Source organism: Nomia melanderi, chromosome 10, assembly GCF_051020985.1.
Source record: "Nomia melanderi isolate GNS246 chromosome 10, iyNomMela1, whole genome shotgun sequence".
Taxonomy (NCBI): Eukaryota; Metazoa; Arthropoda; class Insecta; order Hymenoptera; family Halictidae; genus Nomia; species Nomia melanderi.
Genome location: NC_135008.1, coordinates 13,277,338 through 13,290,383, shown reverse-complemented (window position 1 = coordinate 13,290,383; position 13,046 = coordinate 13,277,338). Strand labels below are relative to the sequence as shown.

At 36.3% G+C, this 13,046-nt stretch overlaps 1 long non-coding RNA gene across 1 annotated transcript; it reads left to right on the top strand.

Moving 5' to 3' along the window:
- Positions 1-1,281: 1,281 nt before the first annotated feature.
- Positions 1,282-12,736, top strand: LOC116428768 (uncharacterized). Its single transcript, XR_004235344.1, has 3 exons — positions 1,282-1,661; positions 12,136-12,329; positions 12,626-12,736. It is a non-coding gene; the product is annotated as an uncharacterized LOC116428768 (long non-coding RNA).
- Positions 12,737-13,046: the final 310 nt, after the last annotated feature.

The window sequence follows — 13,046 nt, the reverse complement described above, 5'->3', positions numbered from 1 at the left end:
ATGAAAAGGCCTTTAAGAGGAGACGAGAAAGAAGAAGCTTGAAACTTTGTAAACTGCACCCCAAAGAGCATTATCACTGTTATAAATTAAACCGTAATGAAAAATCCGCTACCGTCACGAAGGATTCATCGCGGTACAAAAATCATTCCTTTTTCTCTGTTTCTTAGCATTTTTGGATATATGAATAAACAACCCTTTCCGTGGACTGCTTCGTTTTTACATATCGTTTGCCGGGTAGTAGCAACAAAAAAAAGAGGGACGCTTAGTGGGTCGTGTGAAATTTTTTATAAAACGTAATCGCTCGACGCGCCATGCAACTCGTGCTGCAATTTTTCTATCAAATACGAAAATAGTCGCGCACTCTTTAATAATTCAATGAGATATAAGGCTGTCCCGGTGAAACGTTCAACGTACACGATGTTAAATTCGCTGCGAGCAATTTATTGGAATGTGCGTTCCCTCTCCGATTGTTCGCTCGTATTATAATCTCGCTGTATTTTTATGCCATAAATTAATAATATTAAAATATTGAATATTTATACTGTTCCGGTTACTTTCCAACCTTACGTTATTCCGCGTGCTCATCGAGAAACAATACTGTCGTTAAACGTTATTTTGAATTAATTTTAATACGCAAATTATCTTCTCGTATAGAATGACTGAAAATACACGACTGTGATGACATGACTTTATTTTTATACGTTCATCTTGTTTTCCAATTATATACACGTTTTCCTTGTATCAACGAGAGAAAACAATATCTAGAGTCTTCAAATATATTGGTGAAACCATGAAAAATATTTCTAATAGTTTAATTGTAATTCTTTTACAATTTGTAAATTATTTAATAATCATTGAAATTTATACAAAGCCTTTCCGGAAACATAATTCAAGTGCATTTCTATCGCGTCATATTTATTTCCTTCAATTATTGCATCTTTGACTTACTTATTGTCATTATTATTGTTACCTTCACAGCTTACATTCACTTTCATCTTCACATGTTTTGGTATGTCCTGTATTGGAAGTTGTATAACGACGTGCAAATTGTGGTTCGCAAAAATAAACAACGACGCCTTTTTTATGACACTTTGCATGGACGTCAATGTGCAATCCGGAGTTTTTACGTTGTTACAACTTGGTAATTTATGCAACGCCGTGTATTCAGCGAGAAGCAATAACGTCTTAGTCGTGCTGCATTTATTCACGTCCCCCGCGACACTCGACAAGCTATTTATTCAGGGAGACAAACTTCTTAAACTTTATGCCGAACCTCTTGCCGTCTGATTTGTATTCCACTCGAGTTTGCATGCATTTCGATGTACGTATATTATACGCGACCCTCCCGCCCCGCGACGGTATTGTTATTAAAGTTGTTATCAGTTTAACAAGATCTCCGCGAAAAGAACATAGTGCCCCGTGAACACCGCCATTTTAATGCATGCATACGTGCACACGTGTACACAAACGGGTGATAATCGGAATTGTTTATGGGTTGCCCGATGGGTCTGGAAATTGGAAGGATTCGCGAAAACACAAGCGAACGCATGAAAAGAGAAATTCATGAAATGCGAATCGTTGATTGCAATGAAACCATTGTTGTACTAACGCACACGGATACCATCACAATTCAATTCTGATTCGTCTTTGGTGAATACAAGGTAAATTAAATTTTTATATATATAATACAAAGTAGGCGAGAATCGTTGAAAAAAATACTATGTACGGTTGGTTGGAAATTCGAATAACAGAATTTAATAAATTTAAGCGGCTACGAACAATTGTATTGATTTAGAAAAGAGTAATTAACAGTTTCAGTAATTGTTTCTGAAGATATCGTTATGTCAATAGGTGAGATATTTATCCTGTTGAATTACTGGATCACCAGTTTACCTTCTTCTGTTGTTACTTTCCATTTTTCATCAGTACGAATTTTCAAAGTTAAGCTTAAAAAACTGAAACACCTCTAACCAGTAGGCATTACTCGCAACGAGCTCTGGCAAACGTAATTTCACATTATCACGCTGTTTGCTCATTAAACGGAGGTGTGTTCAATGTAAACCCTTAAAATACGTTTGTCTTCTTGTTACAACCAATTAATTAAACGTTTAAACAAAGTACATAGCAACGCATCGAACAAATACGACTTTTACAAGGAATATGAAACCTACAGCGAAAATTGTTCGACGATACAATTTTCAATATTTTATTGCGCGTAATTTCGAACCGTAAATAAGGAAAAATGAGAAGAAAATTTCGGTGGGCGATAAAAAAAAGTGGGCACCATCTGAATGTGATTTTCGTTGAAAGTACCCGACAACACAGCTTCGTGAAATGGGCGCTAAAAGGTTCTTTTTAGATTCATTTTCACAGCGAGGGTTAAAAGTAGGGGTTGAAGTGCTTTCCGCTATTAGTACGAGAGCGATTAGCGATTGGAGCGTGAGAACGGAACATCTGATTGCTGGACGACGAGCTTACCGTCGAAATGGTCTAATCCCACGTATATCTTGCCAACTACCATCCCCGCCGCTCGTCACGGCGTTATGCTAACATTGAACTCGTTCCTCGCGCCACGAGGGTGCATACATTTGAAAAAAAAAACAGAAAGAAGAGGAAGAAAGAGGGAAAAAATGGAGACTGATCAAACTACCAACGCGACGATCGCGAAACGCGAGACAGAAATTCACAAAATATTGAAACGTAATTTAATTGCTGTTGTTCAACGAAGTGAAATACAGCTGGAATCGAAACGATATTTCCTCCCAGTTATGCTAATATTTCGTGTTTAAATAATAATTTTAATCAGCGTTATCATGCTCTAGAGACGGAGCTTAATCAAATTAACGGGTATAACACTTTAAGTTAATTCTGCATTACGCACGGTGCTCTCAATTATGTTGACACGTCAGTTTCGCGATATTTAATAAATTAGTCGACGCGTAGGTACGTGTCATTTAAAATGTCACAACAGTTTTCGAATTAATAAAGAAATAGTTGATCCGGTTCTATGGAATATTTATAGAGAAGAAATGTTGCGTTTTGTTTTGTTTTGTTTTCCTTTTTATCGAGAGCTATTTAACGAAGTGATGAACAAATGCGTATGAATTCGCGGTATTAAAAGAATTTTTTACTGAATTTTGTAAAACGATCGGAGAGAACGGACCATTTTTTCCCGTTCTTTTATTTGCTTTCATTTCAACGCGCAATGCAATACGAATAACGTGGGAAACAGATGAAACCCGATTGCAGATACTAATTGCTTCCATATCTCCTCTTAATTTCGATCTCTCTTCGACATCCAATCATTCGTGATGACTGACAAACGATCTATTTCTTCACTCGATCGCAATTAATCGTTAACGTTGAACATCCGTGTCAAACTAGCTGGCATAGCAGATGGCGTCGATCACTTAACCACTGAGACATGGTTAAGCCAACCACTGAAACTCCAAATACACGGCTCGAAACGGATGCGAGTCGAAAGGCATTCGGAATCACGAATTTGAGGACATCAGTACGCAAATAATAAATGATGCTGGAATAAATTATGCCATTAACATAAAATGAAATGGTACGGAAAAAGAATTAAAGGGACCGATAGAAGAACATTCTGGTTGAAGATGGTAGATTAATTTAATCGAAACGTATAATTAAAGTCTATTAACATATTATTAATAGGATTTGTCGACTTCTAAATAATATTAGACACAATTTCCTCTAATGGTGTCATTAATAATTTCCGAAGAAAATGAAATGCCTTTAATTAGTCTCTAAAATGCTTAAAACATTAAAAATGTTATATTCGTGTGAATAAAGTATATTAGAGATTCAATTAAATCTCAGTGAATTTTTTAATTGCAACAAAAACAAGTGAAAAAACAAGTTGTAATTAGTATCTAGTGCATTTTGAATTTAATAAGTTAAGAAGTGTAACATATTGATTAATATTAATGTCAATTATAACTAAACAATTTTCATTTCCGTAAATGCAAACAGTCTAATTACACGTACAGATCTGCCATTAAATTTGGGGAAGTCAAATGTTCTTGCAACCGACAAGCCCGTTTGTCATCGGCATAAACGAGGAGTACGTGCTCACAAGTTTATGCAAAGACAAGAGGTAAAACCTTGATATAGGCCGTCGTTGTCCAAAATAGTACCTGGAGTTTATGGTTCTTGCCTCACTCAGTCTTCGTTAGTCCCCCCACTCTGTCTCAATTATTTCCCTTCGTTCTACACCCACTGTTTCCCTGTTCTACCTCTACCCCTGATGATACGTAGAACACTAACCCTCTGCTGGAGGTCACCAGTCAATCCCCATTGAAATGTAGAGTTACATCTGTACTCTTCTAAATGAAACTGCACTGTTGCGGCAAAGACTATTTCGTTGCACTTCATTCAACTATGTCCTTTGTTTTCGACTATTTTCAATGACTTCAAGAACAATCTTAAAGATATTAAGTAGGTCTATTTTGTTCTTCATGAGGAATAGTGAACTACTAGTGAGAAATTAGTGTACAGAAATTATTTGATAATAAACTAAAAAAAATTTAAGATTAAAAAAATCAAAGAATTATAAAGGTAAATATCTTAAAATTTTGGTTTCGTTTTCGAAATAATCACCCCTTTAGGTCGCAAATAAAAACTTTTAAAGAAATGCATTTGTTTACACAATATACGTTAACTCACTTACCATTTTTTAAAATAAATATTTTTTTAAAAAATGCTGTTCTAACTGTAAAAAAAGGTGATTATTATATTGATGTTATACTTTGCGACTAGCCCACTGGTTCGTATTTTACTGATATTAAAATATATAGTTCTAAAGCAACGCCACTGTGAATTAAAAGGTTAAGAACTAAAAAGTTGTTTCATATACACTTGTTTTTCTATTTTTAATTTTTGCCTGATAGGTAATGAAAAATCAGCATAAAAATTTTTTCATGCACACTTGAATGTTTCTAGAAATCAAAGAAAAAAGTTACTTTTACTAAAAACTATTGCAGAGAAAAGGGGGAAAAAAAATTCTTTTCGATATTAAATATTCTATGAATCTAATCATCGTATGCAATGGAAGCAAATATCAACGGTTCAATATTTTCAAACTTTAACATTCTGTGTAAAGTCAATAAAAATTGAGCATTACGTTTGAAACTCAGTGATGAGGAGAGTGTTAAAACTGGAGGTGGTTCATGGTCCTAAAGATCCAGGTCAGTTAGCACTGACAATTTTCTGAGATTTTTCTTAATTAGGAGAAGCAGAAACGGTAAGTTTAAGTATCAGGCACATTGTCCGACGAATTTTATCCTACTACTTTATCTCACTTTTTCACATGAATTAACTTCTTTCCCAAATTTACCGTCATTCTGTATGCACTTTGTATAAAAACAAGTTAATGCGTTGAATTGTAGTCGCCTAACACACCGTTTTCAGTTTGTGCGAGTAAATTTAAGGCTACAAAAACCATTCGCTGAACTACTAATAAACTTTATTAAAAGGACTAATCTGAGATAGCGGAGTTTATGAAGTGAAGCCTATGTATACGGAATGTACTAGATTTTTTCCTGCAAAACAACGTTGGCATGTTTTATAAAAAAAAGAACACAATCAAAAAATAAATTATTATTTTTAAATTCATACTTTTTAAACACATAAACATTACTCAAAACTACTCTTTATTATCTAAAAATACTTTCCTAATCGAAATATATCCATACCAAAAGTTATCGAACATTAAGACTGTCACAATTTAATTTTATAAACGTAAAAGAACCTATTTATTAATACTAAACTAAACAATACATTTAATAAATCCTTATATAGACGTCTATAAATTTTCCATAATTACAGACTAAAATATCTAAAATGATTAACTTCGACAGTTCTGCTATTAAATACCCCACCCAAACATTACTACAGAAAATCAATACAAATACATTAAATCCTAATCTCTAAGTGACGCATTCCGTCCACATACAGTCATAAACCAAGCACACATAAATAAAAATCACCATTCAGAAGCTACAATTCCACGTTCCCCAAAATAAAATAAATGTACCCTTAGCCTTCGATTTATTAGAGGTACCGGAAAGTAATGTCGTTTCTTAAATACAAAGTTTATTTAAATTTTATAAATTGTACATGAAACATTGAATCAATGAGACAGTCGCCGTCGTTGTCTGCGACATTTTGCTATTTAAAAATGAGTTTTTGTATACCCTTTTTATAAATATTTCCTGATTTTTCAATACGATACTTTTGTGTTTCATTTTTGGTATCTTTATAATTGGAAAATTATCTACCATCTGAAAAATGCTGTAGAGATCTAAATATTTGAAAATCGGATGGGGCTAAGTCATGAGAGTGTATCGGGTGTGCCAAAGTTTCCCAGTCAAATTCTCTGATCTTTTGCTGCGTGAGTTTTGCAATGCGTAGCCTTGCATTGTTATACTGCAGCACGATACCCTTTCTGTTAACCATAACAGGACGTTTCTTTGCAACCGCTCTGCTTGGGAGCGTTAGTTGTTCGCAATGAAGGTTGGCAGTGACAGTATTCGCAGGGTTTAAGGGTTCAAAATGAATAACTTCCTATAAATTCCACCATGTATACAACACTTTATTCGCACGAATATTTGATTCTGAAGTTGGACATGTGAAATCCATTCCTGTATCGCCATACAGTGAAAGTGTTCTTGTACTGTAGACTACGATATACCAAGCATTTCTGCAATCTCTTCAATTATCAAATACGGATCTTTTTCAACTATAGCTTTCAACTTGCCGTTTTCACGAAGAAACGATCTTCATGGTCCCTCATCATCTTCTAGATAAAAGTCTCTCTTCCGAAATTTCGTGGACCATTATTGACACTTCCAAATACTTAGGACTTCCGGATAAACACTATTAAAATTGTTCGATGCATTAGTAGCAGTTTTCTTTACGAAATTCATACAGTATACAATATGGGATATGCTCCTTCATAACATTATCTGGACACATTCTGTTTAAATGACAATGATAGTCAGTTTGTATGGACAATGTTTTAGGTTATTTCAGCGTTAATAGATCATCAATATGATTCACTCGAAGCTTGCAACATTGATTCGACAAACATCAGACCGAGACGACGTTACTTTCTGGCACCCTTCATATTTCTGCCAACCCATGCGAAAGGTCAAATCAAATTCCATCATTGATTTGTGGTCAAATTCATATCAAAGATCAGCGTGACCACCGATAGGGCAGAGGAAGATTTTGATGACGTTCAATAATGATTTAAGCCGGCCATTCCTCCCTGTCACCCTGTATCTCCCCGTTAGACCGTGCGCCGTTCAACATCGGTGTAACACAAATACATAGCGTGTTTCGGCTGTTTATGCACGGACGCAAACAAGTCGGTACACGGGGCCTCGGTGTGTGCAGAAGTTCCGCGTTCCCAGCGTGTACCGGGCCGCTTTACACGTGCCAGTACAAACCGGGCAACGTTTAGACTGGAATCGAAATTGAAGTGCCGGAGGATACTGATGCCGAAACAGATTGGATTTAGTTGAGACGCATATCGATCTGTCATTACGTTCCGCTCTGACGGCTGCGCCCGCGCGAGCGCGCGCCTCCCGTTATCCTGTGACTCTCGTTTCACGCGGGCACAATGCAGCCACGCTGTGACGCGCGCGAGAAGTTTGAACAAGGAAATTATTGCCGTTACACCGCTACTTGGACGCGAAAGTTATTATTGCTAAACTGTTTACCGTGACACGGGGAACGCGAGCCCGAGCGCACGCCTGCCATAACGCGATTGCGATGATTTTATACGTGGCATAACTCACAATCGGGCTGAATTATTGCCAGCGCCAGCATCATGACCTACATTAACAGTACTGGAACTTCACGCGATGCGGTTAATTTTGTATTTGCTGCGTAATTAACTCAATGTTGAAGCAACTGACGGTCTAGCTTTCCAGGGATTTACTTCCGGGGATCGATTCACGGTGTTAAGATCCTCATTGTCGGCTCAGACTAATCCGGGCTGTTAATTTTCTTGATATTATCCCGCGATATATTAGTATTATTGCGGCGGAATTGTTTGATACTTGTAATAGTGAGGACTGTTCAAATTTGGCTAATTGGAGAGTCCGTGGTGACGTATGTATGTTTGATGTAGCTTACTGTGTAGGATGCTTTGGACAGGATATTAATCTGTATGGAAGATGAAGTCTTAATGAAGAATTGGTTGAAGATTCGTTTGCTATGTACTGGTATACGTCGATTAAATATGTAAAAAATTGGACAAGAACGTATATGTATGTATAGGCTTGATACTTGCGTTTATGTAAATATATGTACATTGTGTGAACTAAACATTTGTATTTAACCCGTTGACCTAGGATTTATTTCTGAACTACGACCAATCTAGCTACTTTATTATTAATAATTTATTGAAAATGAGAGAAAATTCTAGTCTTATTCTACATCAACGTGTGCTCTAAGGTATAATCATTGGTTACAGAGGAATAATATGCAATTTGCATTCAAACAAATTGAATAATATTTATGTTTGTTAAATTCTATTTGAAATCTTCAAGGGGTTAAACTACATTAAATTTATCGGATTGAAGGTAGATAGTAATTGCATTGATCTGAAGTGAAATTCCCTTGTCACTGTATTTCAGTGTGTTTCACTATGTTTTTCTATATTTTTCCATTGCGGAGTCACGTTATTCACGATCTGGATTTCCGTGAAAAATTATGCTCTGATTGACTTCACGCGTTTCAAGAGCAAAGGACACCCTTTTCCTGCGGAGTGACAAAAAAAAATGGAATACACCGAATTTGACATGCAATTCACGGTAGATTGGATTTCGAAACGTTGTCACAGCGTAGAGGCAATCACGGGTACTGGCACGCCAGTCAACGCGTTAATCAGATTTGGCAAAATTGTTATTCAGTTTTTATTTAAAAAAAAGCCCCGCGAAATTTCATAGGGAAAGAGAAAAAAAAATATATAGCCGCATGACAAATGAGATCGGCTGTGATTTCAATCCGAAGTTTCGCAAAGCTCCGTTTTGTTTAACCGACGCGACGTAGAAAAATAGCGATACCCGTGGTCCGCGTGTTTAATTATTCGATCAGATCGAACGAAATATATATGCATCACGAATCGGCCGGTTTGCGGTGTATTCAGAAAGAATAAAACTAAAAAAACAAAAAAAAAGCAACGAAACAAAGGCTCACGGTAAAAATTCGTCGGGACCGTTGCCGCGTCGATTTAGCCCGGTCGATACCGTCCCAGACATGACAGGAAATTAATTATAAATATTTCTCGGTCATAACGGTAACGCGATCGTTTGTGCAATCGTGTTTCAATGATTCCATATTTCACGGGGATACGATTTCTTTGTGGCAGATGACTGAACGCGATTCAATGCGATGCGAGGGTAGAGATGACGTACGAAGAAAATTACTTCGAAGGGGAATGCATGAATATCGTAGCGAAGAATCAGTGCGTACGGTTTTCTGGTGCGGTGCACAATCGAAACGAATAAATCTCGAGGAAAAATCTGGAAAAACTGGGGAGTATGCAGCTTCATAACAAAAGCCTTTTGTACAACGAACGATACTCTCCCATTGAATGCTATTATATTCTGTCATATGGCTTTACAACCCTTCTTGCGCGCTCACGAATATCTAGCTGCTTTTAAACACAATTGCGCCTTTTCTTCTTCTTCTTCCTTCTCTTCTTCTCCATCTTCTTACTCTTCTCCCGTGAACGTGCTGCAACAATTACGTAAACAGTCTCGCTCCGCGGAATCTTTATACCCTCAATAATTGAATTCCAACGAAAGCCGAAACGCAGTTCCGCTCCGATGTGAGCTAAGAAAATTCCGAGTCCCGTTTTCATTTCTCCTTCTCTTCTCCCTGCATATTTTTTCCCCTTATATCATGGATTATTGTACGCGATCGGTTTCCGTTTGTCCGAACCGTAAAACTTGAAGCAATGGTTCTGTAAAATGACGGTTCTCCGTTCCGTTCGTGAAACGGGCGAAACGGAGATTCCATCCGAATACTCCACACCGTCGGACAGCCGGAAGATCACGCGATACGAAAATAATACCGCGCGCGGGATCGTTCCGTGAAACGTGTAATTAATAAAGATTTTAATTAAATCACAGTATCGCCAGACAGATCCGACGTTTACAGCGATATTTATCTCGCCCCTGGATCGGGGTATAAATGACGTCGCGTTACATGCGATGTTAGTTACGGAATTCAGGTCGTCGTCGCCGGCCGGCTAACATTTGCGAATGCTTCCGTGTAATCCGATTTAGTTTTACTTATCACGCCGTTCAAACACTTAGAAATATTTGCATCGCGGCCGTGCCCGCTTTCAGCCGTCTCTACGGCTCGAAAATTCGGTTTTCCGCCCGCCCCGCCTCTTCACGCTCCCCCGCCTCTGTTTGAGGTCATTTAACATTTTTCCTCGGCTCGCTGGGAACCGTGGAACGTATTCCCGCCGCCTCCGCCGCCCGATGTGAAACCGTGTGCAGTTGATTTTTCCAACGAGCGCGCGCTTCGAGTGAACCCGCGAGTGCAATTCGGAAATTTGATTTTCCAATGGTTGTAGTGCTGCGGAAAAGTGGGAATAATGATACTGAAATTGACAAATCCGCCGCAGGATCGAGGGCGTCGAAGGTGAAATGTTCGAAAGGCTAATGAATATTTTCTATTTTTCGGTTTTTAAACGTTTCGGGAGGATTGAAGCGTGTGGCGATGCTCGGATGGCTCGTTTCAATCGTGGCAGTCGAACAGAAAGTGGATTTTTAAGATTCTTTTTGTAAAGAACTATTGAACGTAGTGGATCTAAGGTTTTTAGATTCAGTAATATGTATTTAAAAAATGAGGAATATATTTTTAAGTAAAAATATTGATTTACGTTGAAGTTGAGTGAGTCCTACGCGAAGAATTTATCTCAATGGGTAAGATGATATTTGGGACGTTAAGCACTTGAGATCAATTGCATGTTTGATAACACATACTTGAAATTATTTACATATGTAAGGCATATTTAGTAAGTGGGACAGGTTATAATTCTGTTTCCTATTAAAGTTAAAAAATGATAAATCTTTGCACTATTTGACAGGCACTACCACACTACAATTCTAGATTTTTCATAAATGTATCAATGCAGTTGCAAAGTGTAATTGCACTTTCTTTTAAAGAAAGCCTGCGTTTTTTTTTTTACATAAAGTGTTTCTTTGCGTCATTTTAAGTAAAAAAGGTTTAAAACACTGTTACTGAAAATTTAATATGTTTCATATATCACTTCTATTCTTTCGTAACAAAGTTAAACAGAAACAATTATTAATTATTTGCATCACGATTCTTACATTATACTATTACGTAGTTATGTACACTATTAAACATTTTTATTCGATATTAGTTATCTTATAAATCGTAATTGTTTTCAATTAATTTGGAAGTCCGTGGCAGTCAACGTGTTAACCATTTGCACTCGAAAGTTTTTCATTAGAAATATTCCACAATTTCTAATGAGTTATAGACGAAGTGTTTTGAAACTAATTTAATTATAACTCACACATGAATTAATGAACAAAAGCTATATTACTTCAATGTTTCACATAGTAACACGTTATATAAAATTTTATTTATAATATTTAATTAAATATATTACATGTTTAATATGTAATATATTTAATATTTTACATGTTTAATCGGAAACAATTATAATTTGTAAAATAACTAATGTCGAATAAAAGTGTTTAATAGTATTAAATCAAATAGTGGCTGAAAGTCACCTCTCGAGTGCAAAGGGTTAAATGTTAATCGACATATGGCCCTAAACTTTCGACCAGCAGTGTATATTTTATATTTTAATAATTTGGAATATGATAAATTACTCAAACATTACTACTGACATTACTATCCAAATGAAAAAGAGGATAACATTCTCAACGCTAAAAGATTCAGCAGTTTTATTCTAACCTCGCTCGAATATTTTTTACATGACGGAATAAACACATTTATTTCATGTTGATAAAAATCCGTGTCCCGAGCAATAGTAAACTGCTGGAAAACGTTCTTGATGTCCTCTTATTTTCGAAACCATTTCTCTCCCAGGAAATTGTTCAATGGACGAAGAAAGTGGAAGTCAGTTGGGGATAGACCTGGAATATAGGAGGTGAAGTTGAACTTTGATACGAAACTGGTGCCATTTTTGTAAGAACGTGTTTGCGACGTCCAGTTGGCCATTATTACACAGAAAAATGAGACTCTCTACTAACCGGCGACGGTTGCTGTTCTTTTAATTTCCGGTAAACAACTTTTAATTCATTACTGTGTCATTCTATTGTAGTGTTCTTATTCTCTTAAAAAACTGTGATAGATTAATCTTTCTTCTTACAATCTCTTCCATAACTGTGCTCATCAGAGTTCCTTTCTCATTAATAATCATGACATTTATTTTTATTAGTTAAATCAATCTCTATCTACTCGTCAAGCAATGGTACAACATTTTTTAAAATGAAATATAAATATAATTATACTTGTCTATCATATTTTCAATGTACTAATTTATAAGTATCTGTTTAACAATTGATTTCTTCCTTAGGCGTCGACACAAGGAAACATTAATTTGTTTTAAAATAAAGCAAATAAACGATGTAAGCAAAGATTTCGACATAAATGAAGAAGATTCATTTGCATCCACTTATCGTAATACCCTTTTGTTGTTACATACAAGATTCACATATCGTTGTATTTCATTAAGCGGATTTACGAACGTAATAAACATAATATTACTGAACTTCGTATAATATCCAGACTATTTATGAGGTATCGATTCAACATGCTTTTATTTCTTATTACCTTACATGGGTGATTTTGTACGCTATTGTGAGAAATCCGGAGCTTCTCAGCTGAATCTGCACAAGCTCTTTTGGGATTAGCTACCACTAGTCCGTTTAAATGATCGTCTATAAGACGTCAGTGTTGCTCGCCATCCAAGGCAACTTCGGGTTTAACATCTTCCT